The 15,549-nt window shown below is 37.7% G+C and overlaps 1 protein-coding gene across 6 annotated transcripts in view; it reads left to right on the top strand.

The window, feature by feature from the left end:
- SYT14 (synaptotagmin 14) overlaps positions 1 to 15,549 on the top strand; it is a 242,746-nt gene that overhangs the window by 25,466 nt on the left and 201,731 nt on the right. Inside the window, exon 4 of one of the 6 annotated variants that reach the window (XM_054521280.2) lies at positions 860 to 1,017. The exons of the other annotated variants lie outside the window; for them this stretch is intronic. The gene's annotated coding sequence lies outside the window, so the exon portion shown is untranslated. The remainder of the gene's footprint in view (positions 1 to 859; positions 1,018 to 15,549) is intronic. 6 annotated transcript variants of the gene reach the window in all.

Genomic DNA, 15,549 nt, shown 5'->3' with positions numbered 1-15,549 from the left:
TCACTAAGTTCTGCTTTTCTCTGAAATACCCATCTAAAAGTGTCATTTTCTTCTTCCCTTATTTCTTCCTCTAATGGCTGTATGAGTTGGAGTTTTACCATTGTAAAACTAAGGTGTTTACAGAATGATGTCTGTGGACCAACTTCAGAAATTTAAAGCCTATTTCAGTTTTTCCTAACCCGTCTGCATTATTCAGTTGAGTTATGGACTCTTTAATAAATCACATTGAAACGGAACAGAAGTTCATTTATTGCTACCGGAATAGAAAGACTAGAATGTTGTTTATCTGCCTGGTCCTTCGTTCAAGGGAGGTGGTCTAGGCATTCTTTTACTCAGAATAGACATTGTAGTTGAGATGCCCAGGGTGTGTGTAAAAAAGAAAATCTTTTTTTATTCTTGAGAGAAGAGGAATAGAGATGGATTGCTGAGATGGTCCTGACAGAATTGGTGTCATACATACCATCCACTATAGTTTCTTTGGTAAGGGTCCAGGTATTATACAAAATGTCCCATTGCCAATTTAGTTTAGATTTCTCTGTCCTAAGGTCTTTTCCGTTGGAAGGAGGGTAGGGAAGAGGGAAATTTTCTTGTTTTGTCGACCTATTTCATCCTAAGAGTTAGGCAGAGCAGTGGGATATATACTAAGTAATTTTGGCTTACGTATTTATTTTACCTAAATGAATTATATATATAAAAATATGTATGGCTGGGATCTTTTGATCAATAAAATTAATTTTCTGGTTATTTATTCTGGTTACATTATTCCTCCTCATTTTCATGAGGAGGAAAAATATCTACAGAGGACAGTTTTCATACATCAACTGAAATATGACTCATCTTTTCTACATTTCAACCCCAGAAGTTAGGTAAACAGAAACAAACCTTTAAGAAATACATCTACAAAATGAGAGTGATGAATCTGATGAAATGACAGATTTGGTGATGATTTCCTCAAAGAATTGGTTGTTCACATCAGCGCATCTCTAATTACTGTAAAATATGGGCTTCTTTAAACATGTAAGTGTTTACATCCACTTGTAATTTATTTCAGTCAGAGGTGTGAGGGAAGCATCCAGCTTTATATTAATCTCTAACTAATCAGCCAGCTGTACAATACCAGTTATTGGATAATTCATTTTCCCTGACAATTTGCAATACTACTGTTTTCATATGCTAAGTTGTTATACACGCTTGGGTCAGTGATATGGTTTGGCTCTGTGTCCCCACCTGAATCTCATCTTGAATTGTAATCCCCATTATCCCCACATGTCAAGGGAGGGACCAGGTGGGAGGTGATTGGATCATGGGGGCAGGTTCCCCCATGCTGTTCTCGTGTTAGTGAGTGAGTTCTCACGAGATCTAATGGATTTATAAGAGTTCGACAGTTCCTCTTCTCTCCCACCTGCCGCTGTGTAAGATGTGCCTGCTTCCCCTTCTGCAATGATTGTAAGTTTCCTGAGGCCTTTCCAGCCGTGTAGAACTGTGAGTCAATTAAACTTCCTTTCTTTATAAATTATCCAGTCTTGGGCAGTTCTTTATAGCAGTGTGAAAATGGACTAATACAGTCAGTTTCTGTAGTTAATATTTTTTTCTTTCTATTCATCTATATGTGTTTTCTGGAACCACTATTACACTGCTTTTATTATTGAGGCTTTTGTTACCTAGTAGAAAAGGGTTTCTTGCATTAGTGTTCATTTTGAACATTTTCTGGTTATTCCCTTATGTTTATTTTTCGATGAACTTGGGAATAAAGTATCCTCTCCTACAATTTATATTCCAAAAGAATCCTTTTTCCCAGAAAGAATCCTAATGCAATTGAGTTTCCTTGTACTCTCTCCCTGTCATGAGGGGTCACACAGAGCACACTTCCCTCAGCAATGAAAATGCAGCAACATGTATACCATCTTCCTGCCTAGGAAAGACCATTAGAGACTCAGAGCCCAAGGTTTTCATTGAGGGCTTGCCATGTAAGCACCCTCTGCCTAGCTTGCAAAAAAAATGCAGATTTCCAAAAGGAATCTACGAGTTCAGCATAAACCATAGTATTTATACAAACAGTCTAGGCACAATAAACTACTTTTATCAATTAATGTTGACTGGGACCACTCTGAGGGTCAAGTTCCCAGATGCCAGCCAAGGGCCAACCTTATAAGCAGGCTTTTCTAAGGATAGCAGTCTCAGGTCTGCTATGTTCACTTTTTTTCTGTACAGAAGGTCACTGCCAAAGAAGGGCATGTTTTGACGAAGCCTATTTTAAAATAAAATTTTAGATTCAAGAGGTACATGTTCATATTTGTTACATGGATGTATTAATATATTGTGTGATGCTGAAATCTGGGCTTCTGTTGGATCCATCACCCAAAGAGTAAACAGAATACTCAATAGTTACTCAACCTATGTCCCCCTCCCTCTCTCTTCTCTTTTAGAGTCCCTGTGTCTATTGTTTCCATCTTTATGTCTGTGTGTACTCAGTGAGAACAAGTGATATTTGATTTTCTGTTTCTCCATTAATTCACTTAGGATGATGGCCTCCAGCTACATCTATATTGTTGCAAAGGACATGATTTCATCTCTTTTGTGGCTGCATAGTATTCCATGACATATATGTACCATGTTTTCTTTATCCAGTCAATCAATGGGCACCTAGTTGATTCCATGTCTTTGCTATTGTGAATAGCACTGGGATAAACATATAAGTGCGTATATCTTTTTCGTAGAACAGTTTGTTTTCCTTTGGACATATACCCAGTAATGAGATTGCTGGGTTGAATGGTAGTTCTATTTTTAGTTCTTTGAGAAATCTCCAGACTGCTTTCCACAGGAACTGAACTAATTTGCACTCCCATCAACAGTCCCTAAGCATTCCCTGAGGAAGACATTTTGAGTTAGTTTTTATATATGATGTGAGATACATATCAAAGTTCACCTGGTATGGATATCTAATTGTTTCAGCCTCATTTTTTGAAAAAAACTATTCTTTCTCTGAAATGCCTTTGTCCTTTTGTATCAAATCAATAGATTATATATTTATTGGTTTATTTTTGAACTTTTTTTTTTTTTTTTTTAGATAGGGTCTTTCTCTGTGGCCAGGCTGGAGTACAGTGGCGCCATCTTGGCTCGCTGCAACCTCCGCCTCCTGGGTTCAAACGATTCTGCTGCCTCAGCCTCCCGAGTAGCTGGGACTACAGGTGCGTGCCCACCACACCCAGCTAATTTTGGTATTTTTAGTAGAGACAGGGTTTCACCATCTTGGCCAGGGTGGTCTCGATTGCTTGATCTCATGATCCGCCTTCCTTGGCCTCGCAAAGTGCTGAGATTACAGGCATGAGCCACCGTGCCCGTTCTATTTTTGAACTTTATCCTGTTCCATTGATCTGTTTGTCTGCCTTGTTGCCAATACCAAAGTGTCTTTATTACTATAGCTTTATAACTATTCTTGAAGTGCAAGTCTATACATTTTATTTGTTTTCAGATTCATTCGCTTTTCCAGATCCTTTGCATGTCTGTGTGAATTTTAGCTTCAGTTTATCAATTTCTACAAAATAGCCTGGTGGAATTTTGGATGGGACTATGTTAGAAAAAAACACCTGTAGATAAGCTGGATAAAATGGACATTTATTTTAATATTATTGAGTCTACAGATCCATGAACCTAGTGTATATTTCTATTTAGTTCTTCTTTAATTTTCTTTAAATATATTTTGTAATTTTCAGTGTATATGTCTTAAACATTTTATCAGATATATCCCTAAGCATTTCATATTTTTTAATGTTGTAAATAGAAATTTTAAATTTACATTTTTAGTGGTTCATTGATATTATATAGAAATACAGTTATGTTTTATACATTATTTTGTATGCTGCAACCTTGCTAAATGCACTCGTTAGTTCTAGTAGATTATTTTGTAGATTCTAAAGAAATATTTATGTAGATGACCGTGTCTATGAATAACGACAGTTTTACTTCTTCCTTTCCAATCTGGATGCCTTTTCTTTCTTTTTCCTGCCTTATTTCACTGACTAGAACTTCTAGTACAATGTTGAATAGAAGTAGTGAGAATGAGTATCTTTGCCTTGTTGGTGATCTCAAGGGAAAGCATTTAGGGTGATCTCAAGGGAAGAGCATTCAGTCTTTTGCCAGTAAGTATGATGTTAGATGTTTTTGCCTGGGTGAGGAACTTCCTTTTTTTTCCTAGTTTTCTGAAAGTTTAGAAGGAATGATTGTTGGAATTTTTCCAAGAAAATGCTTTTTCTGTATCTACTGGTATCATATGATTTTAAAACTTTTTTTGGTTTGTTTACATGATGAATCACATGTTAAACCAACCTTACATTTATGAGATAAATTCCACTTGTTCATGATGGATTATCCTTTTACTATATTGTTGGATTGAATTTGCTAAAAATTTGTTAAGACTTTTCGCGTGTCAGTAGGGATGCTGGTTTCTTTTCTTTTCATGCCTTTTTCTAGTTTTAGTATCAGGATGATACTGGCCTGAGAGAATGAATTGGGAAGTATTCCCTCCTCTTGAATTTTGTGAGAGAGTTTATATATAGTTGGTATTATTTCTTTCTTAAATGTTTGGTACAGTTCACTAGAGAAGCCACCTAGGCCTTGGTGGCATAAACCTTCTTTATGGGAAGGTTTTTAACTGCAGACTTGATTTTTTAAAAAATATATAGGCCTCTTTAGGTTATCTATTTATTCTTGAGCGAACTTTTATTATTTCTGACTTTCAGGGAATTTGTTCATTTCATCTAAGTTGTTGGATTTATTTGTCTGAAGTTGTTAATAATCTTTTTTATCCTATTAATATCTGTAGACTTGAATAAAGATAATCTATTTCATTTCTGATATTGATAATTTCTGTCATCTCTATTTTTTCACTGATCATTATAGGTAAAGGTTTATTGGTTTTCTTGGTGTTAAAGAGTCAGGTTTTTATTTCATTTATTTTGCCTATTGTGTATCTGCTTTCTAGTTAATTGATTTCTGTTCTGATCTTTATTACTTCCTCTCTTCTGCTCACTTAGGGTTTTATTAGCTCTTCTTTTTCTGGTTTAAGATGTTTTTCAACTCTATCAAGTAGCACATATCATGTAATGCCCACTCTAGAATTCTGAAATTAAATTCATAGATAACATTACCTGCTCCTACACTAAATTTTTAAAGAAATCAGTATATTGAACTAACTATAACTGAGGAATAAAAGGAAAGGAATTTATAATGCAATGATAGCTATTTCAGTCTGTAAACAATCAGGTGAGATTGTACTATGGCAAGAAACAGTAACACAATCAGGTGCTTATATCTATGCATAAGTTCACTGGGACTGTGACAGAATGTAGCCTGATCTTAGGTCATTGACTGAGACCTTGCTTTCTAAAATAGACATTGAGTGCTATACATAGTCCTATACTGACATATTGCTATTGACCAGAGTTCATAGTTTTACATTAGGGGTCACTCTTGGTGTTCTACAGTATAAGGGTTTTAACAAATGTATAATGACGTGTATCCACCATTATAGTATCATATGGAGTAGTTTCATCATCCTAAAACTCCTCTATGCTCTGCATATTCATCCCTTTCCCACCTCCACCCAACCCTTGGCAGCCACTGAATTTTGTACTGTCTCCATAGTTTTTTTTTTTCTTTTCCAGAATGTCATATAGTTGGAAACATACAGTATGTAGGCCTTTCAGATTGGGTTCTTTTACTTAGTAATATGGATTTCAGATTCCTTCATGTCTTTTCATGGTTTAGTAGCTCATTTCTTTTAAAATAATTTAAACATTTATTGTAGATTCAGGGGGTACATGTGCAGGTTTGTTAAATGAGTATTTTGTGTGATGGTGAGGTTTAGGGTACCCAGGTAGTGAACATAGTATCCAATAGGTAGCTTTTCAACCATTGCCTCCCTTTCTTCCTCCTCACTCTTATAGTTCCCAGTGTCTTTTGTTCTCGTCTTTATGTCCCTATGTACCCAGTGTTTAGCTCCCACTTATAAGTGAGAATATGTGGTATTTGGTTTTCTGTTTCTGTGTTAGTTCACTTAGGATAATGGCCTCTAGCTACATCCATGTTGCTGTAGAGGACATGATTTCATTATTTTTTATGGCTATGTAGTATTCCAAGGCGTTTATGGACACATTTTCTTTATTCAGTCCACTGTTGATGGGCACCTAGGTTGATTCCATGTCTTTGCTATTGTGAATAATGCTGTGGTGAACGTATGTGTGCATATGCCTTTTTTGGGAGAATGATTTATTTTCTTTTGGCAATACCTGGTAATGGGATTGCTGCATCGAATGGTAGCTCTGTTTCAAGTTATCTGAGAAATCTCAGAGTTGCTTTCCATGGTGGCTAAACTAATTTACATTACCATCAACAGTGTATAAGTGTTCCCCTTTTTCTGCAGCCTCACCAGCATCTGCTAATATTTTACTTTTTAATAATAGCCGTTCTGACTAGTGTGAAATGGTATCTCATTGTGGGTTGTTTTTTCTTCTTTTTTTTTCTTTTTTGAGATGGAGTCTTGCTCTGTTGCCCAGGCTGGAGTGCAGTGGCGTGATCTCGGCTCACTGCAACCTCCGCCTCCTGGGTTCAAGTGATTCTCCTTCCTCAGCCTCCCAAGTAGCTGGGACTACAGGCGCGTGCCACCACACCGGGGTTAATTTTTTGTACTTTTAGTGTAGACGGGGTTTCACCGTGTTAGCCAGGATGGTCTTGATCTCCTGATCCACCCGTCTTGGCCTCCCAAAGTACTGGGATTACAGGCATGAGCCACCGTGCCTGGCCCTCATTGTGGTTCTGATTTTCATTTCTCTGATGATTAGTGATATTGACCATTTTTTCATGTTTGTTGGCTGCTTGTATGTCTTCTTTTGAGAAGTGTCTGTTTATGTCTTTGCTCACTCTTTAGTGGGGTTGTTTTTTGTTTGTTGAATTGTTTATTCCTTATAGATTCTGGATGTTAGATCTTTGTCAGATACATAGTTTGCAAATATGCAAATATTTTCTCCCGTTCTGCAGGCTGGCTGTTCATTGTGTTGATTACTTCTTTTACTGTGCAGAAGCTTTTTAGTTTATGTAGTCCCATTTGTCTATTTTTGTTTTTGTTGCATTTGCTTTGGGGGTCTCAGTCATGAATTCTTTGCCTAGACCAACGTCCAGAGGAGGTTTTCCTATATTTTCTTTTAGAATTTTTATAGCTTCAGAGTTTACATTTAAGTCTTTAATCCATCTTGAGTTAATTTTTGTATATAGTGAGAGATAGGGGTCCAGTTTCATTCCGCATATAGTAATCCAGTTTTTCCAGCACCATTTATGAATAGGGTGTCCTTTCCCCAGTGTATGTTTTTGTTAACTTTGTCAAAGATCAGTTGGCTATAGGTACGTACCTTTATTTCTTGGTTGTCTCTTCTGTCCTGTTGGTCTATGTGTCTGTTTTTGTATCAGTACCATGCTGTTCTGGTTGCTATAGCCTTATACCATTTAGTTTAAAGTCGGGTAATGTGATGCATCCGGCTTTATTCTTTTTGCTTAAGATGGCTTTTACTATTTGGGCTCTTTTTTGGTTCCATATGAATTTTAGAATAGTTTTTTTTTTTTTTTTTCTAATTCTGTGAAGAATGACATTGGTAGTTTGGTAGGAATAGCATTGAATTTACAGATTGCTTTGGGCAGTATGGCTTTTTTTTTTTTTTTTTTGAGGCAGAGTCTCACTCTTGCCCAGGCTGGAGTACAATGGCACAGTCTCGGCTCATTGCAACCTCCGCCTCCCAGGTTCAAGCCATTCTCCTGCCCTCAGCCTCCCGTACTGGGATTACAGGCATGTGCTACCACGCCCAACTAGTTTTTGTATTTTTAGTAGAGACGGGGTTTCACCATGTTGGCCAGGCTGGTCTCAAACTCCTGTCATCAGGTGATCCACCTGCCTCGGCCTCCCAAAGTGCTGGGATTATGGGTGTGAGCCACTGCGCCCGGGGCAGTATAGCCATTTTAATGATACTTACTCTCCAATCCATGAGCATGGAATGTTTTTCCATTTGTATCATCTATGATTTCTTTCAGCAGTGTTTGGTAGTTCTCCTTGAGGAGATCATTCACCTCCTTGATTAGATGTATTCCTAGATATTTATTTTTTTGTGTGGCTATTATGAAAGAGATTGTTCTTGGCTTGGCTCTCAGCTTAAACATTGTAAGTGTATAGAAATGCTACTGATTTTTGTACTTTGATTTTGTATCTTGAAACTTTGCTGAAGTCGTTTATCAGTTCCGGGAGTGTTTTTGTGGAGTCTTTAGGGTTTTCTCGGTATAGCATGATATCATCATTAAAAAGTGACAGTCTGACTTCCTTTTGTCCTATAGGGATACCTTTCGTTTCTTTCTCTTGCCTAATTGCTCTAGGTAGGACTTCCAGTATTATGTTGAATAAGAGTGGGAGAGTAGACATCCTTGTCTTGTTCCAGTTCTCAAGGGGAATTGTTCCAGCTTTTGTCCATTCAGTATAATATTGGCTATGGGTTTGTCATAGATGGGTCTTATTATTTTGTGGTATGTTCCTTTTGCTGCCTAATTTGTTGAGGGTTTTTATCACAAAGGGATGTTGGATTTTATTGAAAGCTTTTTCCGTGTTGATTGAGATGATCATGTGGTTTTTGTTCTTGACTCAGTTTTTGCAGTGAATCACATTTATTGATTTATGTATGTTGGACCAACCTTGCATCCCAGGAATGAAGGCTATTTGATCATGGCAGATTAACTTTTTGGTATGTTGCTGAATTTTATTTGCTAATATTTTGTTGAGAATTTTTGTGTCTGTGTTCATCAGGGATATTGGCCTGAAGTTTTCTTTTTTTGTTGTATTTTTGCGAAGTTTTTGTATTAGGGTGATGCTGGCTTCATAGAATAAGTTAGGGAGGAGTCCCTCCTCCTTGTTTTTCTGGAATACATTCAGTACAATTGGCACCAGTTCTTCTTTATGCGTCTGTTAGAATTTGGCTGTGAATCCATCTGGTGCAGGGCTTTTTTTGGTTGGTAGGGTTTTTATCATTGATTCAATTTTGGAACTTGATGTTGGTCTGTTCAAGGTTTCAGTTTCTTCTTGAGACAATCTTGGGAGGTTGTATGTTTCCAGGGATTTTTCCATTTCCTCTAGATTTTCTAGTTTTATGTGCATAGAGATATTCATAGTAGTCTCTGAGGATCTTTTATATAATTAGTTGTAATGTCTGGATCATCTCACTTTTTCTCTTTTTTAATCTAGTGGCCTATCAATGTTGTTTATCGTTTCAAAGAACCAACTTTTGGTTTCATTGATTCTTGGTATGAATCTGGGGTCTCAGTTTCCTTCAGTTCTACTCTGATTTTTAGTTATTTATTTTTTTCTGCTGCCTTTCAGGTTAGTTTGTTCTTATTTTTCTAGTTCTTCTAGGTGTGATGTTAGATCATGAAGATTTTTCTATTTTAGGTAGGTGTATAGCACTATGAACTTTCCTCTTAATGCTGCTTTTGCTGCATCCCAGAGATTTTTGTATGTTGTGTCTCTGTTTTCATTTATTTTAAAGATTTTTTAAATTTCTGCCTTAGTTTTATTGTTTATCCTAAAGTCACTCAGTAGCAAGTTGTTTAATTTCCATGAAATTGTGTGGTTTTGAGAGATCTTCTTGGTATTGATTTCTGTTTTTTTTTTTCACTGTGATCTGAATGTACGGTTGGAATGATTTCAGTTTTTTTGAATTTATTGAGACTTCACTTATGGCTGAGCATGTGGTCTATCTTAGAGTGTGTTCTGTGTGCAAACGAGAAGAATGTATATTCTGTGGTTGATGGGTACAATATTCTGTAGATGGTTATTAGGTTCAGTTGGTCAAGTATCAAACTTAAGTCCAGAAATTCTTTGTTGGTTTTCTGCCACGATGATCTGTCTCATGCTGTCGGTGGGGTATCGAAGTCCCTCACTATTATTGTGTGACTAAGTCTTTTCATAGGTCTAGAATAATTTGTTTTATGAATCTGAGTGCCTCAATGTTGGGTGTGTATGTATTTAGGATAGTTAAGTCTTGTTTAACTGGACACTTTATCATTATGTAATGCATTTCTCTGTCCTTTTTTATTGTTGTTGGTTTAAAGTATGTTTTATCTGATATAAGAATAGCGACTCCAGCTCTTTTTTTTTCTGTTTGTGTGATAGATCTTTCATTTCATTTTATTACTTTTTTATTATACTCTAAGTTTTAGGGTACATGTGCACAACATGCAGGTTAGTTACCTATGTATACATGTGCCATGTTGGTGTGCTGCACCCATTAACTCGTCATTTAACATTAGGTATATCTCCTAATGCTATCCCTCCCCTCTCCCCCCACCCCACAACAGGCCCCGGTGTGTGATGTTCCCCTTCCTGTGTCCATGTGTTCTCATTGTTCAATTCCCACCTATGAGTGAGAATATGCGGTGTTTGGCTTTTTGTCCTTGCGATAGTTTGCCGAGAATGATGGTTTCCAGCTTCATCCATGTCCCTACAAAGGACAGGAACTCATCATTTTTTATGGCTGCATAGTATTCCATGGTGTATATGTGCCACATTTTCTTAATCCAGTCTATCATTGTTGGACATTTGGGTTGGTTCCAAGTCTTTGCTATTGTGAATAGTGCCACAATAAACATATGTGTGCATGTGTCTTTATAGCAGCATGATTTATAATCCTTTGGGTATATACCCAGTAATGGGATGGCTGGGTCAAATGGTATTTCTAGTTCTAGATCCCTGAGGAATCGCCACACTGACTTCTACAATGGTTGAACCAGTTTACAATCCCATCAACAGTGTAAAAGTGTTCCTATTTCTCCACATCCTCTCCAGCACCTGTTGTTTCCTGACTTTGTAATGATTGCCATTCTAACTGGTGTGAGATGGTATCTCATTGTGGTTTTGATTTGCATTTCTCTGATGGCCAGTGATGGTGAGCATTTTTTCATGTGTCTTTTGGCTGCATAAATGTCTTATTTTGAGAAGTGTCTGTTCATATCCTTCACCCACTTGTTGATGGGGTTGTTTGTTTTTTTCTTGTAAATTTGTTTGAGTTCATTGTAGATTCTGGATATTAGCCCTTTGTCAGATGAGTAGATTGCAAAAATTTTCTCCCATTCTGTAGGTTGCATGTTGACTCTGATGGTAGTTTCTTTTGTTGTGCAGAAGCTCTTTAGTTTAATTAGATCCCATTTGTCAATTTTGGCTTTTGTTGCCATTGCTTTTGGTGTTTTAGACATGAAGTCCTTGCCCATGCCTATGTCCTGAATAGTAATGCCTAGGTTTTCTTCTAGTTTTTATGATTTCAGGTCTAATGTTTAAGTCTTTAATCCATCTTGAATTAATTTTTGTATAAGGTGTAAGGAAGGGATCCAGTTTCAACTTTCTACATATGGCTAGCCAGTTTTCCCAGCACCCTTTATTAAATAGGGAATCATTTCCCCATTTCTTGTTTTTCTCAGGTTTGTCAAAGATCAGATGGTTGTAGATATGCGGCATTATTTCTGAGGGCTCTGTTCTGTTCCATTGATCTAAATCTCTGTTTTGGTACCAGTACCATGCTGTTTTGGTTACTGTAGCCTTGTAGTATAGTTTGAAGTCAGGTAGTGTGATGCCTCCAGCTTTGTTCTTTTGGCTTAGGATTGACTTGGTGATGTGGGCTCTCTTTTGGTTCCATATGAACTTGAAAGTAGTTTTTTCCAATTCTGTGAAGAAAGTCATTGGTAGCTTGATGGGGATGGCATTGAATCGATAAATAACCTTGGGCAGTATGGCTATTTTCACAATATTGATTCTTCCTACCTATGAGCATGGAATGTTCTTCCATTTGTTTGTATCCTCTTTTATTTCCTTGAGCAGTGGTTTGTAGTTCTCCTTGAAGAGGTCCTTCACGTCCCTTGTAAGTTGGATTCCTAGGTATTTTATTCTCTTTGAAGCAATTGTGAATGGGAGTTCACTCATGATTTGGCTCTCTGTCTGTTATTGGTGTATAAGAATGCTTCTAATTTTTGTACATTGATTTTGTATCCTGAGACTTTGCTGAAGTTGCCTTTCAGCTTAAGGAGATTTTGGGCTGAAACAGTGGGGTTTTCTAGACATACAATCACGTCATCTGCAAACATGGTCAATTTGACTTCCTCTTTTCCTAATTGAATACCCTTGATTTCCTTGTCCTGCCTGATTGCCCTGGCCAGAACTTCCAACACTATATTGAATAGGAGTGGTGAGAGAGGGCATCCCTGTCTTGTGCCAGTTTTCAAAGGGAATGCTTCCAGTTTTTGCCCATTCAGTATGATATTGGCTGTGGGTTTGTCATAGATAGCTCTTATTATTTTGAGATACGTCCCATCAATACCTAATTTATTGAGAGTTTTTAGCATGAAGCGTTGTTGAATTTTGTCAAGGGACTTTTCTGCATCTATTGAGATAATCATATGGTTTTTGTCGTTGGTTCTGTTTATGCTGGATTATGTTTATTGATTTGCGTATGTCGAACCAGCCTTGCATCCAGGGATGAAGCCCACTTGATCATGGTGGATAAGCTTTTTGATATGCTGCTGGATTCCGTTTGCCAGTATTTTATTGAGGATTTTTGTATCGATGTTCATCAGGGATATTGGTCTAAAATTCTCTTTTTTTGTTGTGTCTCTGCCCGGCTTTGGTATCAGGATGATGCTGGCCTCATAAAATGGGTTAGGGAGGATTCCCTCTTTTTCTATTGATTGGAATAGTTTCAGAAGGAATGGTACCAGTTCCTCCTTGTACCTCTGGTAGAATTCGGCTGTGAATCCATGTGGTCCTGGCCTTTTTTGGTTAGTAAGCTATTAATTATTGCCTCAATTTCAGAGCCTGTTATTGGTCTATTCAGAGATTCAACTTTTTGCTGGTTTAGTCTTGGGAGGGTGTATGTGTTGAGGAATTTATCCATTTCTTCTAGATTTTCTAGTTTACTTGCGTAGAGGTGTTTATAGTATTCTCTGATGGTACTTTGTATTTCTGTGGGATTGGTGGTGATATCCCCTTTATCATTTTTTATTGCATCTATTTGATTCTTCTCTCTTTTCTTCTTTATTAGTCTTGCTAGCGGTTTATCAATTTTTTGATCTTTTCAAAAAATCAGCTCCTGGATTCATTAAGTTTTTGAAGGGTTTTTTGTGTTTCTATTTCCTTCAATTCTGCTCTGATCTTAGTTATTTCTTGCCTTCTGCTAGCTTTTGAATGTGTTTGCTCTTGCTTCTCTAGTTCTTTTAATTGTGATGTTAGGGTGTCAATTTTAGATCTTTCCTGCTTTCTCTTGTGGGCATTTAGTGCTATAAATTTCCCTCTACACACTGCTTTGAATGTGTCCCACAGATTCTGGTATGTTGTGTCTTGGTTCTCGTTGGTTTCAAAGAACATCTTTATTTCTGCCTTCATTTTGTTATGTAGCCAGTAGTCATTCAGGAGCAGGTTGTTCAGTTTCCACGTAGTTGAGTGGTTTTGAGTGAGTTTCTTAATCCTGAGTTCTAGTTTGATTGCACTGTGGTCTGAGAGACAGTTTGTTATAATTTCTGTTCTTTTACATTTGCTGAGGAGTGCTTTACTTCCAACTATGTGGTCAATTTTGGAATAAGTGCGGTGTGGTGCTGAGAAGAGTGTATATTCTGTTGATTTGGGGTGGAGAGTTTTGTAGATGTCTATTAGGTCCACTTGGTGCAGAGCTGAGTTCAATTCCTGGGTATCCTTGTTAACTTTCTGTCTTGTTGATCTGTCTAATGTTGACAGTGGGGTGTTAAAGTCTTCCATTATTATTGTGTGGGAGTCTAAGTCTCTTTTTAGGTCTCTAAGGACTTGCTTTATGAATCTGGGTGCTCCTGTATTGGGTACATATATATTTAAGGTAGTTAACTCTTCTTGTTGAATTGATCCCTTTACCATTATGTAATGGCTTTCTTTGTCTCTTTTGATCTTTGTTGGTTTAAAGTCTGTTTTATCAGAGACTACCCTGCCTTGTTTTTGTTTTCCATTTGCTTGGTAGACCTTCCTCCATCCCTTTATTTTGAGCCGATGTGTGTCTCTGCACGTGAGATGGGTTCCCTGAATACAGCACACTGATAGGTCTTGACTCTTTATCCAATTTGCCAGTCTCTGTCTTTTAATTGGAGAATTTAGCCCAGTTACATTTAAGGTTAATATTGTTATGTGTGAATTTGATCCTGTGATTATGATGTTAGCTGGTTAGTTTGCTCGTTAGTTGATGCAGTTTCTTCCTAGCATTGATGGTCTTTACAGTTTGGCATGTTTTTGCAGTGGCTGGTACTGGTTGTTCCTTTCCATGTTTAGTGCTTCCTTCAGGAGCTCTTTTAGGGCAGGCCTGGTGGTGACAAAATCTCTCAGCATTTGCTTGTCTGTAAAGTATTTTATTTCTCCTTCACTTATGAAGGTTAGTTTGGCTGAATATGAAATTCTGGGTTGAAAATTCTTTTCTTTAAGAATGTTGAATATTGGTCCCCACTCTCTTCTGGCTTGTAGAGTTTCTGCAGAGATCAGCTGTTAGTCTGATGGGCTTCCCTTTTTGGGTAACCCAGCCTTTCTCTCTGGCTGCCCTTAACATTTTTTCCTTCATTTCAACTTTGGTGAATCTGACAATTATGTGTCTTGGAGTTGCTCTTCTGGAGGAGTATCTTTGTGGCGTTCTCTGTATTTCCCGAATCTGAATGTTGGCCTGCCTTGCTAGATTGGGGAAGTTCTCCTGGATAATATCCTGCAGAGTGTTTTCCAACTTGATTCCATTCTCCCCATCACTTTCAGGTACACCAATCAGACATAGATTTGGTCTTTTCACATAGTTCCATTTTTCTTGGAGGCTTTGTTCGTTTCTTTTTATTCTTTTTTTCTCTAAACTTCTTGCTTCATTTCATTCACTTGATCTTCCATCACTGATACCCTTTCTTCCAGTTGATTGCATCGGCTCCTGAGGCTTCTGCATTCGTCACGTAGTTCTCATGCCTTGGTTTTCAGCTCCATCAGGTCCTTTAAGGACTTCTCTGCATTGGTTATTCTAATTAGCCATTCGTCTAATTTTTTTTCAAGGTTTTTAACTTCTTTGCCATGGGTTCAAACTTCCTCCTGTAGCTCGGAGTAGTTTGGTCGTCTGAAGCCTTCTTCTCTCAACTTATCGTTCTCCGTCCAGCTTTATTCTGTTGCTGGTGAGGAGCTGCGTTCCTTTGGAGGAGGAGAGGCACTCTGATTTTTAGAGTTTCCAGTTTTTCTGCTCTGTTTTTTCCCCATCTTTGTGGTTTTATCTACCTTTGGTCTTTGGTGATGGTGACGTACAGATGGGGTTTTGGTGTGGATGTCCTTTCTGTTTGTTAGTTTTCCTTCTAACAGTCAGGACCCTCAGCTGCAGGTCTGTTGGAATTTGCTGGAGGTCCACTCCAGACCCTGTTTGCCTGGGTATCAGCAGCAGAGGCTGCAGAACAGCAGATATTGGTGAGCAGCAAATGTTGCTGCTTGATTATTCCTCTGGAAGT

Source organism: Pongo abelii, chromosome 1, assembly GCF_028885655.2.
Source record: "Pongo abelii isolate AG06213 chromosome 1, NHGRI_mPonAbe1-v2.0_pri, whole genome shotgun sequence".
NCBI lineage: Eukaryota > Metazoa > Chordata > Mammalia > Primates > Hominidae > Pongo > Pongo abelii.
This window is presented reverse-complemented; position numbering and strand designations above follow the sequence as displayed.